The sequence below is a fragment of the Hippichthys cyanospilos genome, unplaced genomic scaffold (assembly GCF_059441005.1).
Source record: "Hippichthys cyanospilos isolate Australia breed blue-spotted pipefish unplaced genomic scaffold, RoL_Hcya_1.0 HiC_scaffold_60, whole genome shotgun sequence".
In the NCBI taxonomy this organism is placed as follows: Eukaryota; Metazoa; Chordata; class Actinopteri; order Syngnathiformes; family Syngnathidae; genus Hippichthys; species Hippichthys cyanospilos.
In genome coordinates, this window is record NW_028283416.1 from 24,350 (window position 1) to 48,698 (window position 24,349).

A 24,349-nucleotide genomic window follows, 5' to 3' on the forward strand; every position below is an offset into this window, starting at 1 on the left:
AATCAAAAACTAAGCATTTTTCAGCTGAAATAATGAATGTAGTCCTCTTAATTCTTGCTTCTAAAGCATACGCAAGCAGAAATTTCAATGTACAATGATGTTTTTAAAAAAACAGTCAAAATGTGCTCCACTCGGGCTGAAAACGCTTGTTGGGGACATTACATTAATGTTGACTATAAATAATAAACTAAGCATTTTTCAGCTGAAATAATGAATGTAGTCCTCTTAATTCTTGCTTCTAAAGCATACGCAAACAGATATTTCAATGTACAATGATGTTTTTAAAAAAACGGTCAAAATGTGCTCCACTCGGGCTGAAAACGCTTGTTTGGAACATTTCATTAATGTTGACTATAATTCATAAACTAAGCATTTTTCAGCTGAAATAATGAATGTAGTCCTCTTAATTCTTGCTTCTAAAGCATACGCAAGCAGAAATTTCAATGTACAATGATGTTTTTAAAAAAACAGTCAAAATGTGCTCCACTCGGGCTGAAAACGCTGTTGGGGACATTTCATTAATGTTGACTATAAATCAAAAACTAAGCATTTTTCAGCTGAAATAATGAATGTAGTCCTCTTAATTCTTGCTTCTAAAGCATACGCAAGCAGAAATTTCAATGTACAATGATGTTTTTAAAAAAACAGTCAAAATGTGCTCCACTCGGGCTGAAAACGCTTGTTTGGAACATTTCATTAATGTTGACTATAATTCATAAACTAAGCATTTTTCAGCTGAAATAATGAATGTAGTCCTCTTAATTCTTGCTTCTAAAGCATACGCAAGCAGAAATTTCAATGTACAATGATGTTTTTAAAAAAACAGTCAAAATGTGCTCCACTCGGGCTGAAAACGCTGTTGGGGACATTTCATTAATGTTGACTATAAATCAAAAACTAAGCATTTTTCAGCTGAAATAATGAATGTAGTCCTCTTAATTCCTGCTTCTAAAGCATACGCAAGCAGAAATTTCAATGTACAATGATGTTTTTAAAAAAAACAGTCAAAATGTGCTCCACTCGGGCTGAAAACGCTTGTTTGGAACATTTCATTATTGTTGACTATAAATCATAAACTAAGCATTTTTCGGCTGAAATAATGAATGTAGTCCTCTTAATTCTTGCTTCTAAAGCATACGCAAGCAGAAATTTCTATGTACAATGATGTTTTTAAAAAAACAGTCAAAATGTGCTCCACTCGGGCTGAAAACGCTGTTGGGGACATTTCATTAATGTTGACTATAAATCAAAAAGTAAGCATTTTTCAGCTGAAATAATGAATGTAGTCCTCTTAATTCTTGCTTCTAAAGCATACGCAAACAGAAATTTCAATGTACAATGATGTTTTTAAAAAAACGGTCAAAATGTGCTCCACTCGGGCTGAAAACGCTGTTGGGGACATTTCATTAATGTTGACTATAATTCATAAACTAAGCATTTTTCAGCTGAAATAATGAATGTAGTCCTCTTAATTCTTGCTTCTAAAGCATACGCAAGCAGAAATTTCAATGTACAATGATGTTTTTAAAAAAACAGTCAAAATGTGCTCCACTCGGGCTGAAAACGCTGTTGGGGACATTTCATTAATGTTGACTATAAATCAAAAACTAAGCATTTTTCAGCTGAAATAATGAATGTAGTCCTCTTAATTCTTGCTTCTAAAGCATACGCAAGCAGAAATTTCAATGTACAATGATGTTTTTAAAAAAACAGTCAAAATGTGCTCCACTCGGGCTGAAAACGCTTGTTTGGAACATTTCATTAATGTTGACTATAAATCATAAACTAAGCATTTTTCAGCTGAAATAATGAATGTAGTCCTCTTAATTCTTGCTTCTAAAGCATACGCAAGCAGAAATTTCAATGTACAATGATGTTTTTAAAAAAACAGTCAAAATGTGCTCCACTCGGGCTGAAAACGCTGTTGGGGACATTTCATTAATGTTGACTATAAATCAAAAACTAAGCATTTTTCAGCTGAAATAATGAATGTAGTCCTCTTAATTCTTGCTTCTAAAGCATACGCAAACAGAAATTTCAATGTACAATGATGTTTTTAAAAAAACGGTCAAAATGTGCTCCACTCGGGCTGAAAACGCTTGTTTGGAACATTTCATTAATGTTGACTATAATTCATAAACTAAGCATTTTTCAGCTGAAATAATGAATGTAGTCCTCTTAATTCTTGCTTCTAAAGCATACGCAAGCAGAAATTTCAATGTACAATGATGTTTTTAAAAAAACAGTCAAAATGTGCTCCACTCGGGCTGAAAACGCTGTTGGGGACATTTCATTAATGTTGACTATAAATCAAAAACTAAGCATTTTTCAGCTGAAATAATGAATGTAGTCCTCTTAATTCCTGCTTCTAAAGCATACGCAAGCAGAAATTTCAATGTACAATGATGTTTTTAAAAAAACAGTCAAAATGTGCTCCACTCGGGCTGAAAACGCTTGTTTGGAACGTTTCATTATTGTTGACTATAAATCATAAACTAAGCATTTTTCGGCTGAAATAATGAATGTAGTCCTCTTAATTCTTGCTTCTAAAGCATACGCAAGCAGAAATTTCAATGTACAATGATGTTTTTAAAAAAACAGTCAAAATGTGTTCCACTCGGGCTGAAAACGCTGTTGGGGACATTTCATTAATGTTGACTATAAATCAAAAACTAAGCATTTTTCAGCTGAAATAATGAATGTAGTCCTCTTAATTCTTGCTTCTAAAGCATACGCAAACAGAAATTTCAATGTACAATGATGTTTTTAAAAAAACGGTCAAAATGTGCTCCACTCGGGCTGAAAACGCTTGTTTGGAACATTTCATTAATGTTGACTATAATTCATAAACTAAGCATTTTTCAGCTGACATAATGAATGTAGTCCTCTTAATTCTTGCTTCTAAAGCATACGCAAGCAGAAATTTCAATGTACAATGATGTTTTTAAAAAAACAGTCAAAATGTGCTCCACTCGGGCTGAAAACGCTTGTTTGGAACATTTCATTAATGTTGACTATAAATCATAAACTAAGCATTTTTCAGCTGAAATAATGAATGTAGTCCTCTTAATTCTCGCTTCTAAAGCATACGCAAGCAGAAATTTCAATGTACAATGATGTTTTTAAAAAAACAGTCAAAATGTGCTCCACTCGGGCTGAAAACGCTTGTTTGGAACATTTCATTAATGTTGACTATAAATCATAAACTAAGCATTTTTCAGCTGAAATAATGAATGTAGTCCTCTTAATTCTTGCTTCTAAAGCATACGCAAGCAGAAATTTCAATGTACAATGATGTTTTTAAAAAAACTGTCAAAATGTGCTCCACTCGGGCTGAAAACGCTTGTTTGGGACATTACATTAATGTTGACTATAAATCATAAACTAAGCATTTTTCAGCTGAAATAATGAATGTAGTCCTCTTAATTCTTGCTTCTAAAGCATACGCAAACAGAAATTTCAATGTACAATGATGTCTTTAAAAAAACGGTCAAAATGTGCTCCACTCGGGCTGAAAACGCTTGTTTGGAACATTTCATTAATGTTGACTATAATTCATAAACTAAGCATTTTTCAGCTGAAATAATGAATGTAGTCCTCTTAATTCTTGCTTCTAAAGCATACGCAAGCAGAAATTTCAATGTACAATGATGTTTTTAAAAAAACAGTCAAAATGTGCTCCACTCGGGCTGAAAACGCTTGTTTGGGACATTACATTAATGTTGACTATAAATCATAAACTAAGCATTTTTCAGCTGAAATAATGAATGTAGTCCTCTTAATTCTTGCTTCTAAAGCATACGCAAACAGAAATTTCAATGTACAATGATGTCTTTAAAAAAACGGTCAAAATGTGCTCCACTCGGGCTGAAAACGCTTGTTTGGAACATTTCATTAATGTTGACTATAATTCATAAACTAAGCATTTTTCAGCTGAAATAATGAATGTAGTCCTCTTAATTCTTGCTTCTAAAGCATACGCAAGCAGAAATTTCAATGTACAATGATGTTTTTAAAAAAACAGTCAAAATGTGCTCCACTCGGGCTGAAAACGCTTGTTGGGGACATTACATTAATGTTGACTATAAATCATAAACTAAGCATTTTTCAGCTGAAATAATGAATGTAGTCCTCTTAATTCTTGCTTCTAAAGCATACGCAAGCAGAAATTTCAATGTACAATGATGTTTTTAAAAAAACGGTCAAAATGTGCTCCACTCGGGCTGAAAACGCTTGTTTGGAACATTTCATTAATGTTGACTATAAATCATAAACTAAGCATTTTTCAGCTGAAATAATGAATGTAGTCCTCTTAATTCTTGCTTCTAAAGCATACGCAAGCAGAAATTTCAATGTACAATGATGTTTTTAAAAAAACAGTCAAAATGTGCTCCACTCGGGCTGAAAACGCTGTTGGGGACTTTTCATTAATGTTGACTATAAATCAAAAACTAAGCATTTTTCAGCTGAAATAATGAATGTAGTCCTCTTAATTCTTGCTTCTAAAGCATACGCAAGCAGAAATTTCAATGTACAATGATGTTTTTAAAAAAACAGTCAAAATGTGCTCCACTCGGGCTGAAAACGCTTGTTGGGGACATTACATTAATGTTGACTATAAATAATAAACTAAGCATTTTTCAGCTGAAATAATGAATGTAGTCCTCTTAATTCTTGCTTCTAAAGCATACGCAAACAGATATTTCAATGTACAATGATGTTTTTAAAAAAACGGTCAAAATGTGCTCCACTCGGGCTGAAAACGCTTGTTTGGAACATTTCATTAATGTTGACTATAATTCATAAACTAAGCATTTTTCAGCTGAAATAATGAATGTAGTCCTCTTAATTCTTGCTTCTAAAGCATACGCAAGCAGAAATTTCAATGTACAATGATGTTTTTAAAAAAAACAGTCAAAATGTGCTCCACTCGGGCTGAAAACGCTTGTTTGGGACATTACATTAATGTTGACTATAAATCATAAACTAAGCATTTTTCAGCTGAAATAATGAATGTAGTCCTCTTAATTCTTGCTTCTAAAGCATACGCAAGCAGAAATTTCAATGTACAATGATGTTTTTAAAAAAACAGTCAAAATGTGCTCCACTCGGGCTGAAAACGCTTGTTTGGAACATTTCATTAATGTTGACTATAAATCATAAACTAAGCATTTTTCAGCTGAAATAATGAATGTAGTCCTCTTAATTCTTGCTTCTAAAGCATACGCAAGCAGAAATTTCAATGTACAATGATGTTTTTAAAAAAACAGTCAAAATGTGCTCCACTCGGGCTGAAAACGCTGTTGGGGACATTTCATTAATGTTGACTATAAATCAAAAACTAAGCATTTTTCAGCTGAAATAATGAATGTAGTCCTCTTAATTCTTGCTTCTAAAGCATACGCAAACAGAAATTTCAATGTACAATGATGTTTTTAAAAAAACGGTCAAAATGTGCTCCACTCGGGCTGAAAACGCTGTTGGGGACATTTCATTAATGTTGACTATAATTCATAAACTAAGCATTTTTCAGCTGAAATAATGAATGTAGTCCTCTTAATTCTTGCTTCTAAAGCATACGCAAGCAGAAATTTCAATGTACAATGATGTTTTTAAAAAAACAGTCAAAATGTGCTCCACTCGGGCTGAAAACGCTGTTGGGGACATTTCATTAATGTTGACTATAAATCAAAAACTAAGCATTTTTCAGCTGAAATAATGAATGTAGTCCTCTTAATTCTTGCTTCTAAAGCATACGCAAGCAGAAATTTCAATGTACAATGATGTTTTTAAAAAAACAGTCAAAATGTGCTCCACTCGGGCTGAAAACGCTTGTTTGGAACATTTCATTAATGTTGACTATAAATCATAAACTAAGCATTTTTCAGCTGAAATAATGAATGTAGTCCTCTTAATTCTTGCTTCTAAAGCATACGCAAGCAGAAATTTCAATGTACAATGATGTTTTTAAAAAAACAGTCAAAATGTGCTCCACTCGGGCTGAAAACGCTGTTGGGGACATTTCATTAATGTTGACTATAAATCAAAAACTAAGCATTTTTCAGCTGAAATAATGAATGTAGTCCTCTTAATTCTTGCTTCTAAAGCATACGCAAACAGAAATTTCAATGTACAATGATGTTTTTAAAAAAACGGTCAAAATGTGCTCCACTCGGGCTGAAAACGCTTGTTTGGAACATTTCATTAATGTTGACTATAATTCATAAACTAAGCATTTTTCAGCTGAAATAATGAATGTAGTCCTCTTAATTCTTGCTTCTAAAGCATACGCAAGCAGAAATTTCAATGTACAATGATGTTTTTAAAAAAACAGTCAAAATGTGCTCCACTCGGGCTGAAAACGCTGTTGGGGACATTTCATTAATGTTGACTATAAATCAAAAACTAAGCATTTTTCAGCTGAAATAATGAATGTAGTCCTCTTAATTCCTGCTTCTAAAGCATACGCAAGCAGAAATTTCAATGTACAATGATGTTTTTAAAAAAACAGTCAAAATGTGCTCCACTCGGGCTGAAAACGCTTGTTTGGAACATTTCATTATTGTTGACTATAAATCATAAACTAAGCATTTTTCAGCTGAAATAATGAATGTAGTCCTCTTAATTCTTGCTTCTAAAGCATACGCAAACAGAAATTTCAATGTACAATGATGTTTTTAAAAAAACGGTCAAAATGTGCTCCACTCGGGCTGAAAACGCTTGTTTGGAACATTTCATTAATGTTGACTATAATTCATAAACTAAGCATTTTTCAGCTGAAATAATGAATGTAGTCCTCTTAATTCTTGCTTCTAAAGCATACGCAAGCAGAAATTTCAATGTACAATGATGTTTTTAAAAAAACAGTCAAAATGTGCTCCACTCGGGCTGAAAACGCTTGTTGGGGACATTACATTAATGTTGACTATAAATCATAAACTAAGCATTTTTCAGCTGAAATAATGAATGTAGTCCTCTTAATTCTTGCTTCTAAAGCATACGCAAGCAGAAATTTCAATGTACAATGATGTTTTTAAAAAAACGGTCAAAATGTGCTCCACTCGGGCTGAAAACGCTTGTTTGGAACATTTCATTAATGTTGACTATAAATCATAAACTAAGCATTTTTCAGCTGAAATAATGAATGTAGTCCTCTTAATTCTTGCTTCTAAAGCATACGCAAACAGAAATTTCAATGTACAATGATGTTTTTAAAAAAACGGTCAAAATGTGCTCCACTCGGGCTGAAAACGCTGTTGGGGACATTTCATTAATGTTGACTATAATTCATAAACTAAGCATTTTTCAGCTGAAATAATGAATGTAGTCCTCTTAATTCCTGCTTCTAAAGCATACGCAAGCAGAAATTTCAATGTACAATGATGTTTTTAAAAAAAACAGTCAAAATGTGCTCCACTCGGGCTGAAAACGCTTGTTTGGAACATTTCATTATTGTTGACTATAAATCATAAACTAAGCATTTTTCGGCTGAAATAATGAATGTAGTCCTCTTAATTCTTGCTTCTAAAGCATACGCAAGCAGAAATTTCTATGTACAATGATGTTTTTAAAAAAACAGTCAAAATGTGCTCCACTCGGGCTGAAAACGCTGTTGGGGACATTTCATTAATGTTGACTATAAATCAAAAACTAAGCATTTTTCAGCTGAAATAATGAATGTAGTCCTCTTAATTCTTGCTTCTAAAGCATACGCAAACAGAAATTTCAATGTACAATGATGTTTTTAAAAAAACGGTCAAAATGTGCTCCACTCGGGCTGAAAACGCTGTTGGGGACATTTCATTAATGTTGACTATAATTCATAAACTAAGCATTTTTCAGCTGAAATAATGAATGTAGTCCTCTTAATTCTTGCTTCTAAAGCATACGCAAGCAGAAATTTCAATGTACAATGATGTTTTTAAAAAAACAGTCAAAATGTGCTCCACTCGGGCTGAAAACGCTGTTGGGGACATTTCATTAATGTTGACTATAAATCAAAAACTAAGCATTTTTCAGCTGAAATAATGAATGTAGTCCTCTTAATTCTTGCTTCTAAAGCATACGCAAGCAGAAATTTCAATGTACAATGATGTTTTTAAAAAAACAGTCAAAATGTGCTCCACTCGGGCTGAAAACGCTTGTTTGGAACATTTCATTAATGTTGACTATAAATCATAAACTAAGCATTTTTCAGCTGAAATAATGAATGTAGTCCTCTTAATTCTTGCTTCTAAAGCATACGCAAGCAGAAATTTCAATGTACAATGATGTTTTTAAAAAAACAGTCAAAATGTGCTCCACTCGGGCTGAAAACGCTGTTGGGGACATTTCATTAATGTTGACTATAAATCAAAAACTAAGCATTTTTCAGCTGAAATAATGAATGTAGTCCTCTTAATTCTTGCTTCTAAAGCATACGCAAACAGAAATTTCAATGTACAATGATGTTTTTAAAAAAACGGTCAAAATGTGCTCCACTCGGGCTGAAAACGCTTGTTTGGAACATTTCATTAATGTTGACTATAATTCATAAACTAAGCATTTTTCAGCTGAAATAATGAATGTAGTCCTCTTAATTCTTGCTTCTAAAGCATACGCAAGCAGAAATTTCAATGTACAATGATGTTTTTAAAAAAACAGTCAAAATGTGCTCCACTCGGGCTGAAAACGCTGTTGGGGACATTTCATTAATGTTGACTATAAATCAAAAACTAAGCATTTTTCAGCTGAAATAATGAATGTAGTCCTCTTAATTCCTGCTTCTAAAGCATACGCAAGCAGAAATTTCAATGTACAATGATGTTTTTAAAAAAACAGTCAAAATGTGCTCCACTCGGGCTGAAAACGCTTGTTTGGAACGTTTCATTATTGTTGACTATAAATCATAAACTAAGCATTTTTCGGCTGAAATAATGAATGTAGTCCTCTTAATTCTTGCTTCTAAAGCATACGCAAGCAGAAATTTCAATGTACAATGATGTTTTTAAAAAAACAGTCAAAATGTGTTCCACTCGGGCTGAAAACGCTGTTGGGGACATTTCATTAATGTTGACTATAAATCAAAAACTAAGCATTTTTCAGCTGAAATAATGAATGTAGTCCTCTTAATTCTTGCTTCTAAAGCATACGCAAACAGAAATTTCAATGTACAATGATGTTTTTAAAAAAACGGTCAAAATGTGCTCCACTCGGGCTGAAAACGCTTGTTTGGAACATTTCATTAATGTTGACTATAATTCATAAACTAAGCATTTTTCAGCTGACATAATGAATGTAGTCCTCTTAATTCTTGCTTCTAAAGCATACGCAAGCAGAAATTTCAATGTACAATGATGTTTTTAAAAAAACAGTCAAAATGTGCTCCACTCGGGCTGAAAACGCTTGTTTGGAACATTTCATTAATGTTGACTATAAATCATAAACTAAGCATTTTTCAGCTGAAATAATGAATGTAGTCCTCTTAATTCTCGCTTCTAAAGCATACGCAAGCAGAAATTTCAATGTACAATGATGTTTTTAAAAAAACAGTCAAAATGTGCTCCACTCGGGCTGAAAACGCTTGTTTGGAACATTTCATTAATGTTGACTATAAATCATAAACTAAGCATTTTTCAGCTGAAATAATGAATGTAGTCCTCTTAATTCTTGCTTCTAAAGCATACGCAAGCAGAAATTTCAATGTACAATGATGTTTTTAAAAAAACTGTCAAAATGTGCTCCACTCGGGCTGAAAACGCTTGTTTGGGACATTACATTAATGTTGACTATAAATCATAAACTAAGCATTTTTCAGCTGAAATAATGAATGTAGTCCTCTTAATTCTTGCTTCTAAAGCATACGCAAACAGAAATTTCAATGTACAATGATGTCTTTAAAAAAACGGTCAAAATGTGCTCCACTCGGGCTGAAAACGCTTGTTTGGAACATTTCATTAATGTTGACTATAATTCATAAACTAAGCATTTTTCAGCTGAAATAATGAATGTAGTCCTCTTAATTCTTGCTTCTAAAGCATACGCAAGCAGAAATTTCAATGTACAATGATGTTTTTAAAAAAACGGTCAAAATGTGCTCCACTCGGGCTGAAAACGCTTGTTTGGAACATTTCATTAATGTTGACTATAAATCATAAACTAAGCATTTTTCAGCTGAAATAATGAATGTAGTCCTCTTAATTCTTGCTTCTAAAGCATACGCAAGCAGAAATTTCAATGTACAATGATGTTTTTAAAAAAACAGTCAAAATGTGCTCCACTCGGGCTGAAAACGCTGTTGGGGACTTTTCATTAATGTTGACTATAAATCAAAAACTAAGCATTTTTCAGCTGAAATAATGAATGTAGTCCTCTTAATTCTTGCTTCTAAAGCATACGCAAGCAGAAATTTCAATGTACAATGATGTTTTTAAAAAAACAGTCAAAATGTGCTCCACTCGGGCTGAAAACGCTTGTTGGGGACATTACATTAATGTTGACTATAAATAATAAACTAAGCATTTTTCAGCTGAAATAATGAATGTAGTCCTCTTAATTCTTGCTTCTAAAGCATACGCAAACAGATATTTCAATGTACAATGATGTTTTTAAAAAAACGGTCAAAATGTGCTCCACTCGGGCTGAAAACGCTTGTTTGGAACATTTCATTAATGTTGACTATAATTCATAAACTAAGCATTTTTCAGCTGAAATAATGAATGTAGTCCTCTTAATTCTTGCTTCTAAAGCATACGCAAGCAGAAATTTCAATGTACAATGATGTTTTTAAAAAAACAGTCAAAATGTGCTCCACTCGGGCTGAAAACGCTGTTGGGGACATTTCATTAATGTTGACTATAAATCAAAAACTAAGCATTTTTCAGCTGAAATAATGAATGTAGTCCTCTTAATTCTTGCTTCTAAAGCATACGCAAGCAGAAATTTCAATGTACAATGATGTTTTTAAAAAAACAGTCAAAATGTGCTCCACTCGGGCTGAAAACGCTTGTTTGGAACATTTCATTAATGTTGACTATAAATCATAAACTAAGCATTTTTCAGCTGAAATAATGAATGTAGTCCTCTTAATTCTTGCTTCTAAAGCATACGCAAGCAGAAATTTCAATGTACAATGATGTTTTTAAAAAAACAGTCAAAATGTGCTCCACTCGGGCTGAAAACGCTGTTGGGGACATTTCATTAATGTTGACTATAAATCAAAAACTAAGCATTTTTCAGCTGAAATAATGAATGTAGTCCTCTTAATTCTTGCTTCTAAAGCATACGCAAACAGAAATTTCAATGTACAATGATGTTTTTAAAAAAACGGTCAAAATGTGCTCCACTCGGGCTGAAAACGCTGTTGGGGACATTTCATTAATGTTGACTATAATTCATAAACTAAGCATTTTTCAGCTGAAATAATGAATGTAGTCCTCTTAATTCTTGCTTCTAAAGCATACGCAAGCAGAAATTTCAATGTACAATGATGTTTTTAAAAAAACAGTCAAAATGTGCTCCACTCGGGCTGAAAACGCTGTTGGGGACATTTCATTAATGTTGACTATAAATCAAAAACTAAGCATTTTTCAGCTGAAATAATGAATGTAGTCCTCTTAATTCTTGCTTCTAAAGCATACGCAAGCAGAAATTTCAATGTACAATGATGTTTTTAAAAAAACAGTCAAAATGTGCTCCACTCGGGCTGAAAACGCTTGTTTGGAACATTTCATTAATGTTGACTATAAATCATAAACTAAGCATTTTTCAGCTGAAATAATGAATGTAGTCCTCTTAATTCTTGCTTCTAAAGCATACGCAAGCAGAAATTTCAATGTACAATGATGTTTTTAAAAAAACAGTCAAAATGTGCTCCACTCGGGCTGAAAACGCTGTTGGGGACATTTCATTAATGTTGACTATAAATCAAAAACTAAGCATTTTTCAGCTGAAATAATGAATGTAGTCCTCTTAATTCTTGCTTCTAAAGCATACGCAAACAGAAATTTCAATGTACAATGATGTTTTTAAAAAAACGGTCAAAATGTGCTCCACTCGGGCTGAAAACGCTTGTTTGGAACATTTCATTAATGTTGACTATAATTCATAAACTAAGCATTTTTCAGCTGAAATAATGAATGTAGTACTCTTAATTCTTGCTTCTAAAGCATACGCAAGCAGAAATTTCAATGTACAATGATGTTTTTAAAAAAACAGTCAAAATGTGCTCCACTCGGGCTGAAAACGCTGTTGGGGACATTTCATTAATGTTGACTATAAATCAAAAACTAAGCATTTTTCAGCTGAAATAATGAATGTAGTCCTCTTAATTCCTGCTTCTAAAGCATACGCAAGCAGAAATTTCAATGTACAATGATGTTTTTAAAAAAACAGTCAAAATGTGCTCCACTCGGGCTGAAAACGCTTGTTTGGAACATTTCATTATTGTTGACTATAAATCATAAACTAAGCATTTTTCGGCTGAAATAATGAATGTAGTCCTCTTAATTCTTGCTTCTAAAGCATACGCAAGCAGAAATTTCAATGTACAATGATGTTTTTAAAAAAACAGTCAAAATGTGTTCCACTCGGGCTGAAAACGCTGTTGGGGACATTTCATTAATGTTGACTATAAATCAAAAACTAAGCATTTTTCAGCTGAAATAATGAATGTAGTCCTCTTAATTCTTGCTTCTAAAGCATACGCAAACAGAAATTTCAATGTACAATGATGTTTTTAAAAAAACGGTCAAAATGTGCTCCACTCGGGCTGAAAACGCTTGTTTGGAACATTTCATTAATGTTGACTATAATTCATAAACTAAGCATTTTTCAGCTGACATAATGAATGTAGTCCTCTTAATTCTTGCTTCTAAAGCATACGCAAGCAGAAATTTCAATGTACAATGATGTTTTTAAAAAAACAGTCAAAATGTGCTCCACTCGGGCTGAAAACGCTTGTTTGGAACATTTCATTAATGTTGACTATAAATCATAAACTAAGCATTTTTCAGCTGAAATAATGAATGTAGTCCTCTTAATTCTCGCTTCTAAAGCATACGCAAGCAGAAATTTCAATGTACAATGATGTTTTTAAAAAAACAGTCAAAATGTGCTCCACTCGGGCTGAAAACGCTTGTTTGGAACATTTCATTAATGTTGACTATAAATCATAAACTAAGCATTTTTCAGCTGAAATAATGAATGTAGTCCTCTTAATTCTTGCTTCTAAAGCATACGCAAGCAGAAATTTCAATGTACAATGATGTTTTTAAAAAAACAGTCAAAATGTGCTCCACTCGGGCTGAAAACGCTTGTTTGGGACATTACATTAATGTTGACTATAAATCATAAACTAAGCATTTTTCAGCTGAAATAATGAATGTAGTCCTCTTAATTCTTGCTTCTAAAGCATACGCAAACAGAAATTTCAATGTACAATGATGTCTTTAAAAAAACGGTCAAAATGTGCTCCACTCGGGCTGAAAACGCTTGTTTGGAACATTTCATTAATGTTGACTATAATTCATAAACTAAGCATTTTTCAGCTGAAATAATGAATGTAGTCCTCTTAATTCTTGCTTCTAAAGCATACGCAAGCAGAAATTTCAATGTACAATGATGTTTTTAAAAAAACAGTCAAAATGTGCTCCACTCGAGCTGAAAACGCTGTTGGGGACATTTCATTAATGTTGACTATAAATCAAAAACTAAGCATTTTTCAGCTGAAATAATGAATGTAGTCCTCTAAATTCTTGCTTCTAAAGCATACGCAAGCAGAAATTTCAATGTACAATGATGTTTTTAAAAAAACAGTCAAAATGTGCTCCACTCGGGCTGAAAACGCTGTTGGGGACATTTCATTAATGTTGACTATAAATCAAAAACTAAGCATTTTTCAGCTGAAATAATGAATGTAGTCCTCTTAATTCTTGCTTCTAAAGCATACGCAAGCAGAAATTTCAATGTACAATGATGTTTTTAAAAAAACAGTCAAAATGTGCTCCACTCGGGCTGAAAACGCTTGTTTGGGACATTTCATTAATGTTGACTATAAATCATAAATTAAGCATTTTTCAGCTGAAATAATGAATGTAGTCCTCTTAATTCTAGCTTCTAAAGCATACGCAAGCAGAAATTTCAATGTACAATGTTTTTAAAAAAACAGTCAAAATGTGCTCCACTCGGGCTGAAAACGCTTGTTTGGGACATTACATTAATGGTGACTATAAATCATAAACTAAGCATTTTTCAGCTGAAATAATGAATGTAGTCCTCTTAATTCTTGCTTCTAAAGCATACGCAAGCAGAAATTTCAATGTACAATGATGTTTTTAAAAAAACAGTCAAAATGTGCTCCACTCGGGCTGAAAACGCTTGTTTGGGACATTTCATTAATGTTGACTATAAATCATAAACTAAGCATTTTTCAGCTGAAATAATGAATGTAGTCCTCTTAATTCCTGCTTCTAAAGCATACGCAAGCAGAAATTTCAATGTACAATGATGTTTTTAAAAAAACAGTCAAAATGTGCTCCACTCGGGCTGAAAACGCTGTTGGGGACATTTCATTAATGTTGACTATAAATCAAAAACTAAGCATTTTTCAGCTGAAATAATGAATGTAGTCCTCTTAATTCTTGCTTCTAAAGCATACGCAAACAGAAATTTCAATGTACAATGATGTTTTTAAAAAAACAGTCAAAATGTGCTCCACTCGGGCTGAAAACGCTTGTTTGGAACATTTCATTAATGTTGACTATAATTCATAAACTAAGCATTTTTCAGCTGAAATAATGAATGTAGTCCTCTTAATTCTTGCTTCTAAAGCATACGCAAGCAGAAATTTCAATGTACAATGATGTTTTTAAAAAAACAGTCAAAATGTGCTCCACTCGGGCTGAAAACGCTGTTGGGGACATTTCATTAATGTTGACTATAAATCATAAACTAAGCATTTCTCAGCTGAAATAATGAATGTAGTCCTCTTAATTCTTGCTTCTAAAGCATACGCAAGCAGAAATTTCAATGTACAATGATGTTTTTAAAAAAACAGTCAAAATGTGCTCCACTCGGGCTGAAAACGCTTGTTTGGGACATTTCATTAATGTTGACTATAAATCATAAACTAAGCATTTTTCGGCTGAAATAATGAATGTAGTCCTCTTAATTCTTGCTTCTAAAGCATACGCAAGCAGAAATTTCAATGTACAATGATGTTTTTAAAAAAACAGTCAAAATGTGCTCCACTCGGGCTGAAAACGCTGTTGGGGACATTTCATTAATGTTGACTATAAATCATAAACTAAGCATTTTTCAGCTGAAATAATGAATGTAGTCCTCTTAATTCTTGCTTCTAAAGCATACGCAAGCAGAAATTTCAATGTACAATGATGTTTTTAAAAAAACAGTCAAAATGTGCTCCACTCGGGCTGAAAACGCTGTTGGGGACATTTCATTAATGTTGACTATAAATCAAAAACTAAGCATTTTTCAGCTGAAATAATGAATGTAGTCCTCTTAATTCCTGCTTCTAAAGCATACGCAAGCAGAAATTTCAATGTACAATGATGTTTTTAAAAAAACAGTCAAAATGTGCTCCACTCGGGCTGAAAACGCTTGTTTGGAACATTTCATTAATGTTGACTATAAATCATAAACTAAGCATTTTTCGGCTGAAATAATGAATGTAGTCCTCTTAATTCTTGCTTCTAAAGCATACGCAAGCAGAAATTTCAATGTACAATGATGTTTTTAAAAAAAACAGTCAAAATGTGCTCCACTCGGGCTGAAAACGCTTGTTTGGGACATTTCATTAATGTTGACTATAAATCATAAATTAAGCATTTTTCAGCTGAAATAATGAATGTAGTCCTCTTAATTCTAGCTTCTAAAGCATACGCAAGCAGAAATTTCAATGTACAATGATGTTTTTAAAAAAACAGTCAAAATGTGCTCCACTCGGGCTGAAAACGCTTGTTTGGAACATTTCATTAATGTTGACTATAAATCATAAACTAAGCATTTTTCGGCTGAAATAATGAATGTAGTCCTCTTAATTCTTGCTTCTAAAGCATACGCAAGCAGAAATTTCAATGTACAATGATGTTTTTAAAAAAACAGTCAAAATGTGCTCCACTCGGGCTGAAAACGCTTGTTTGGGACATTTCATTAATGTTGACTATAAATCATAAATTAAGCATTTTTCAGCTGAAATAATGAATGTAGTCCTCTTAATTCTAGCTTCTAAAGCATACGCAAGCAGAAATTTCAATGTACAATGATGTTTTTAAAAAAACAGTCAAAATGTGCTCCACTCGGGCTGAAAACGCTTGTTTGGGACATTACATTAATGGTGACTATAAATCATAAACTAAGCATTTTTCAGCTGAAATAATGAATGTAGTCCTCTTAATTCTTGCTTCTAAAGCATACGCAAGCAGAAATTTCAATGTACAATGATGTTTTTAAAAAAACAGTCAAAATGTGCTCCACTCGGGCTGAAAACGCTTGTTTGGGACATTTCATTAATGTTGACTATAAATCATAAACTAAGCATTTTTCAGAAGAAATAATGAATGTAGTCCTCTTAATTCTAGCTTCTAAAGCATACGCAAGCAGAAATTTCAATGTACAATGATGTTTTTAAAAAAACAGTCAAAATGTGCTCCACTCGGGCTGAAAACGCTTGTTTGGGACATTACATTAATGGTGACTATAAATCATAAACTAAGCATTTTTCAGCTGAAAAAATGAATGTAGTCCTCTTAATTCTTGCTTCTAAAGCATACGCAAGCAGAAATTTCAATGTACAATGATGTTTTTAAAAAAACAGTCAAAATGTGCTCCACTCGGGCTGAAAACGCTGTTGGGGACATTTCATTAATGTTGACTATAAATCAAAAACTAAGCATTTTTCAGCTGAAATAATGAATGTAGTCCTCTTAATTCTTGCTTCTAAAGCATACGCAAACAGAAATTTCAATGTACAATGATGTTTTTAAAAAAACGGTCAAAATGTGCTCCACTCGGGCTGAAAACGCTGTTGGGGACATTTCATTAATGTTGACTATAATTCATAAACTAAGCATTTTTCAGCTGAAATAATGAATGTAGTCCTCTTAATTCTTGCTTCTAAAGCATACGCAAGCAGAAATTTCAATGTACAATGATGTTTTTAAAAAAACAGTCAAAATGTGCTCCACTCGGGCTGAAAACGCTGTTGGGGACATTTCATTAATGTTGACTATAAATCAAAAACTAAGCATTTTTCAGCTGAAATAATGAATGTAGTCCTCTTAATTCTTGCTTCTAAAGCATACGCAAGCAGAAATTTCAATGTACAATGATGTTTTTAAAAAAACAGTCAAAATGTGCTCCACTCGGGCTGAAAACGCTTGTTTGGAACATTTCATTAATGTTGACTATAATTCATAAACTAAGCATTTTTCAGCTGAAATAATGAATGTAGTCCTCTTAATTCTTGCTTCTAAAGCATACGCAAGCAGAAATTTCAATGTACAATGATGTTTTTAAAAAAACAGTCAAAATGTGCTCCACTCGGGCTGAAAACGCTGTTGGGGACATTTCATTAATGTTGACTATAAATCAAAAACTAAGCATTTTTCAGCTGAAATAATGAATGTAGTCCTCTTAATTCCTGCTTCTAAAGCATACGCAAGCAGAAATTTCAATGTACAATGATGTTTTTAAAAAAACAGTCAAAATGTGCTCCACTCGGGCTGAAAACGCTTGTTTGGAACATTTCATTATTGTTGACTATAAATCATAAACTAAGCATTTTTCAGCTGAAATAATGAATGTAGTCCTCTTAATTCTTGCTTCTAAAGCATACGCAAACAGAAATTTCAATGTACAATGATGTTTTTAAAAAAACGGTCAAAATGTGCTCCACTCGGGCTGAAAACGCTTGTTTGGAACATTTCATTAATGTTGACTATAATTCATAAACTAAGCATTTTTCAGCTGAAATAATGAATGTAGTCCTCTTAATTCTTGCTTCTAAAGCATACGCAAGCAGAAATTTCAATGTACAATGATGTTTTTAAAAAAACAGTCAAAATGTGCTCCACTCGGGCTGAAAACGCTTGTTTGGGACATTTCATTAATGTTGACTATAAATAATAAACTAAGCATTTTTCAGCTGAAATAATGAATGTAGTCCTCTTAATTCCTGCTTCTAAAGCATACGCAAGCAGAAATTTCAATGTACAATGATGTTTTTAAAAAAAACAGTCAAAATGTGCTCCACTCGGGCTGAAAACGCTTGTTTGGAACATTTCATTAATGTTGACTATAAATCATAAACTAAGCATTTTTCGGCTGAAATAATGAATGTAGTCCTCTTAATTCTTGCTTCTAAAGCATACGCAAGCAGAAATTTCAATGTACAATGATGTTTTTAAAAAAACAGTCAAAATGTGCTCCACTCGGGCTGAAAACGCTGTTGGGGACATTTCATTAATGTTGACTATAAATCAAAAACTAAGCATTTTTCAGCTGAAATAATGAATGTAGTCCTCTTAATTCTTGCTTCTAAAGCATACGCAAACAGAAATTTCAATGTACAATGATGTTTTTAAAAAAACAGTCAAAATGTGCTCCACTCGGGCTGAAAACGCTTGTTTGGAACATTTCATTAATGTTGACTATAAATCATAAACTAAGCATTTTTCAGCTGAAATAATGAATGTAGTCCTCTTAATTCTTGCTTCTAAAGCATACGCAAGCAGAAATTTCAATGTACAATGATGTTTTTAAAAAAACAGTCAAAATGTGCTCCACTCGGGCTGAAAACGCTGTTGGGGACATTTCATTAATGTTGACTATAAATCAAAAACTAAGCATTTTTCAGCTGAAATAATGAATGTAGTCCTCTTAATTCTTGCTTCTAAAGCATACGCAAGCAGAAATTTCAATGTACAATGATGTTTTTAAAAAAACAGTCAAAATGTGCTCCACTCGGGCTGAAAACGCTGTTGGGGACATTTCATTAATGTTGACTATAAATCAAAAACTAAGCATTTTTCAGCTGAAATAATGAATGTAGTCCTCTTAATTCTTGCTTCTAAAGCATACGCAAGCAGAAATTTCAATGTACAATGATGTTTTTAAAAAAACAGTCAAAATGTGCTCCACTCGGGCTGAAAACGCTTGTTGGGGACATTACATTAATGTTGACTATAAATCATAAACTAAGCATTTTTCAGCTGAAATAATGAATGTAGTCCTCTTAATTCTTGCTTCTAAAGCATACGCAAGCAGAAATTTCAATGTACAATGATGTTTTTAAAAAAACGGTCAAAATGTGCTCCACTCGGGCTGAAAACGCTTGTTTGGAACATTTCATTAATGTTGACTATAAATCATAAACTAAGCATTTTTCAGCTGAAATAATGAATGTAGTCCTCTTAATTCTTGCTTCTAAAGCATACGCAAGCAGAAATTTCAATGTACAATGATGTTTTTAAAAAAACAGTCAAAATGTGCTCCACTCGGGCTGAAAACGCTGTTGGGGACTTTTCATTAATGTTGACTATAAATCAAAAACTAAGCATTTTTCAGCTGAAATAATGAATGTAGTCCTCTTAATTCTTGCTTCTAAAGCATACGCAAGCAGAAATTTCAATGTACAATGATGTTTTTAAAAAAACAGTCAAAATGTGCTCCACTCGGGCTGAAAACGCTTGTTGGGGACATTACATTAATGTTGACTATAAATAATAAACTAAGCATTTTTCAGCTGAAATAATGAATGTAGTCCTCTTAATTCTTGCTTCTAAAGCATACGCAAACAGATATTTCAATGTACAATGATGTTTTTAAAAAAACGGTCAAAATGTGCTCCACTCGGGCTGAAAACGCTTGTTTGGAACATTTCATTAATGTTGACTATAATTCATAAACTAAGCATTTTTCAGCTGAAATAATGAATGTAGTCCTCTTAATTCTTGCTTCTAAAGCATACGCAAGCAGAAATTTCAATGTACAATGATGTTTTTAAAAAAACAGTCAAAATGTGCTCCACTCGGGCTGAAAACGCTGTTGGGGACATTTCATTAATGTTGACTATAAATCAAAAACTAAGCATTTTTCAGCTGAAATAATGAATGTAGTCCTCTTAATTCTTGCTTCTAAAGCATACGCAAGCAGAAATTTCAATGTACAATGATGTTTTTAAAAAAACAGTCAAAATGTGCTCCACTCGGGCTGAAAACGCTTGTTTGGAACATTTCATTAATGTTGACTATAAATCATAAACTAAGCATTTTTCAGCTGAAATAATGAATGTAGTCCTCTTAATTCTTGCTTCTAAAGCATACGCAAGCAGAAATTTCAATGTACAATGATGTTTTTAAAAAAACAGTCAAAATGTGCTCCACTCGGGCTGAAAACGCTGTTGGGGACATTTCATTAATGTTGACTATAAATCAAAAACTAAGCATTTTTCAGCTGAAATAATGAATGTAGTCCTCTTAATTCTTGCTTCTAAAGCATACGCAAACAGAAATTTCAATGTACAATGATGTTTTTAAAAAAACGGTCAAAATGTGCTCCACTCGGGCTGAAAACGCTTGTTTGGAACATTTCATTAATGTTGACTATAATTCATAAACTAAGCATTTTTCAGCTGAAATAATGAATGTAGTCCTCTTAATTCTTGCTTCTAAAGCATACGCAAGCAGAAATTTCAATGTACAATGATGTTTTTAAAAAAACAGTCAAAATGTGCTCCACTCGGGCTGAAAACGCTGTTGGGGACATTTCATTAATGTTGACTATAAATCAAAAACTAAGCATTTTTCAGCTGAAATAATGAATGTAGTCCTCTTAATTCCTGCTTCTAAAGCATACGCAAGCAGAAATTTCAATGTACAATGATGTTTTTAAAAAAACAGTCAAAATGTGCTCCACTCGGGCTGAAAACGCTTGTTTGGAACATTTCATTATTGTTGACTATAAATCATAAACTAAGCATTTTTCGGCTGAAATAATGAATGTAGTCCTCTTAATTCTTGCTTCTAAAGCATACGCAAGCAGAAATTTCTATGTACAATGATGTTTTTAAAAAAACAGTCAAAATGTGCTCCACTCGGGCTGAAAACGCTGTTGGGGACATTTCATTAATGTTGACTATAAATCAAAAACTAAGCATTTTTCAGCTGAAATAATGAATGTAGTCCTCTTAATTCTTGCTTCTAAAGCATACGCAAACAGAAATTTCAATGTACAATGATGTTTTTAAAAAAACGGTCAAAATGTGCTCCACTCGGGCTGAAAACGCTGTTGGGGACATTTCATTAATGTTGACTATAATTCATAAACTAAGCATTTTTCAGCTGAAATAATGAATGTAGTCCTCTTAATTCTTGCTTCTAAAGCATACGCAAGCAGAAATTTCAATGTACAATGATGTTTTTAAAAAAACAGTCAAAATGTGCTCCACTCGGGCTGAAAACGCTGTTGGGGACATTTCATTAATGTTGACTATAAATCAAAAACTAAGCATTTTTCAGCTGAAATAATGAATGTAGTCCTCTTAATTCTTGCTTCTAAAGCATACGCAAACAGAAATTTCAATGTACAATGATGTTTTTAAAAAAACGGTCAAAATGTGCTCCACTCGGGCTGAAAACGCTTGTTTGGAACATTTCATTAATGTTGACTATAAATCATAAACTAAGCATTTTTCAGCTGAAATAATGAATGTAGTCCTCTTAATTCTTGCTTCTAAAGCATACGCAAGCAGAAATTTCAATGTACAATGATGTTTTTAAAAAAACAGTCAAAATGTGCTCCACTCGGGCTGAAAACGCTGTTGGGGACTTTTCATTAATGTTGACTATAAATCAAAAACTAAGCATTTTTCAGCTGAAATAATGAATGTAGTCCTCTTAATTCTTGCTTCTAAAGCATACGCAAGCAGAAATTTCAATGTACAATGATGTTTTTAAAAAAACAGTCAAAATGTGCTCCACTCGGGCTGAAAACGCTTGTTGGGGACATTACATTAATGTTGACTATAAATAATAAACTAAGCATTTTTCAGCTGAAATAATGAATGTAGTCCTCTTAATTCTTGCTTCTAAAGCATACGCAAACAGATATTTCAATGTACAATGATGTTTTTAAAAAAACGGTCAAAATGTGCTCCACTCGGGCTGAAAACGCTTGTTTGGAACATTTCATTAATGTTGACTATAATTCATAAACTAAGCATTTTTCAGCTGAAATAATGAATGTAGTCCTCTTAATTCTTGCTTCTAAAGCATACGCAAGCAGAAATTTCAATGTACAATGATGTTTTTAAAAAAACAGTCAAAATGTGCTCCACTCGGGCTGAAAACGCTGTTGGGGACATTTCATTAATGTTGACTATAAATCAAAAACTAAGCATTTTTCAGCTGAAATAATGAATGTAGTCCTCTTAATTCTTGCTTCTAAAGCATACGCAAGCAGAAATTTCAATGTACAATGATGTTTTTAAAAAAACAGTCAAAATGTGCTCCACTCGGGCTGAAAACGCTTGTTTGGAACATTTCATTAATGTTGACTATAAATCATAAACTAAGCATTTTTCAGCTGAAATAATGAATGTAGTCCTCTTAATTCTTGCTTCTAAAGCATACGCAAGCAGAAATTTCAATGTACAATGATGTTTTTAAAAAAACAGTCAAAATGTGCTCCACTCGGGCTGAAAACGCTGTTGGGGACATTTCATTAATGTTGACTATAAATCAAAAACTAAGCATTTTTCAGCTGAAATAATGAATGTAGTCCTCTTAATTCTTGCTTCTAAAGCATACGCAAACAGAAATTTCAATGTACAATGATGTTTTTAAAAAAACGGTCAAAATGTGCTCCACTCGGGCTGAAAACGCTTGTTTGGAACATTTCATTAATGTTGACTATAATTCATAAACTAAGCATTTTTCAGCTGAAATAATGAATGTAGTCCTCTTAATTCTTGCTTCTAAAGCATACGCAAGCAGAAATTTCAATGTACAATGATGTTTTTAAAAAAACAGTCAAAATGTGCTCCACTCGGGCTGAAAACGCTGTTGGGGACATTTCATTAATGTTGACTATAAATCAAAAACTAAGCATTTTTCAGCTGAAATAATGAATGTAGTCCTCTTAATTCCTGCTTCTAAAGCATACGCAAGCAGAAATTTCAATGTACAATGATGTTTTTAAAAAAACAGTCAAAATGTGCTCCACTCGGGCTGAAAACGCTTGTTTGGAACATTTCATTATTGTTGACTATAAATCATAAACTAAGCATTTTTCGGCTGAAATAATGAATGTAGTCCTCTTAATTCTTGCTTCTAAAGCATACGCAAGCAGAAATTTCAATGTACAATGATGTTTTTAAAAAAACAGTCAAAATGTGCTCCACTCGGGCTGAAAACGCTGTTGGGGACATTTCATTAATGTTGACTATAAATCAAAAACTAAGCATTTTTCAGCTGAAATAATGAATGTAGTCCTCTTAATTCTTGCTTCTAAAGCATACGCAAACAGAAATTTCAATGTACAATGATGTTTTTAAAAAAACGGTCAAAATGTGCTCCACTCGGGCTGAAAACGCTTGTTTGGAACATTTCATTAATGTTGACTATAAATCATAAACTAAGCATTTTTCAGCTGAAATAATGAATGTAGTCCTCTTAATTCTTGCTTCTAAAGCATACGCAAGCAGAAATTTCAATGTACAATGATGTTTTTAAAAAAACAGTCAAAATGTGCTCCACTCGGGCTGAAAACGCTGTTGGGGACTTTTCATTAATGTTGACTATAAATCAAAAACTAAGCATTTTTCAGCTGAAATAATGAATGTAGTCCTCTTAATTCTTGCTTCTAAAGCATACGCAAGCAGAAATTTCAATGTACAATGATGTTTTTAAAAAAACAGTCAAAATGTGCTCCACTCGGGCTGAAAACGCTTGTTGGGGACATTACATTAATGTTGACTATAAATAATAAACTAAGCATTTTTCAGCTGAAATAATGAATGTAGTCCTCTTAATTCTTGCTTCTAAAGCATACGCAAACAGATATTTCAATGTACAATGATGTTTTTAAAAAAACAGTCAAAATGTGCTCCACTCGGGCTGAAAACGCTGTTGGGGACATTTCATTAATGTTGACTATAAATCAAAAACTAAGCATTTTTCAGCTGAAATAATGAATGTAGTCCTCTTAATTCTTGCTTCTAAAGCATACGCAAACAGAAATTTCAATGTACAATGATGTTTTTAAAAAAACGGTCAAAATGTGCTCCACTCGGGCTGAAAACGCTTGTTTGGAACATTTCATTAATGTTGACTATAATTCATAAACTAAGCAT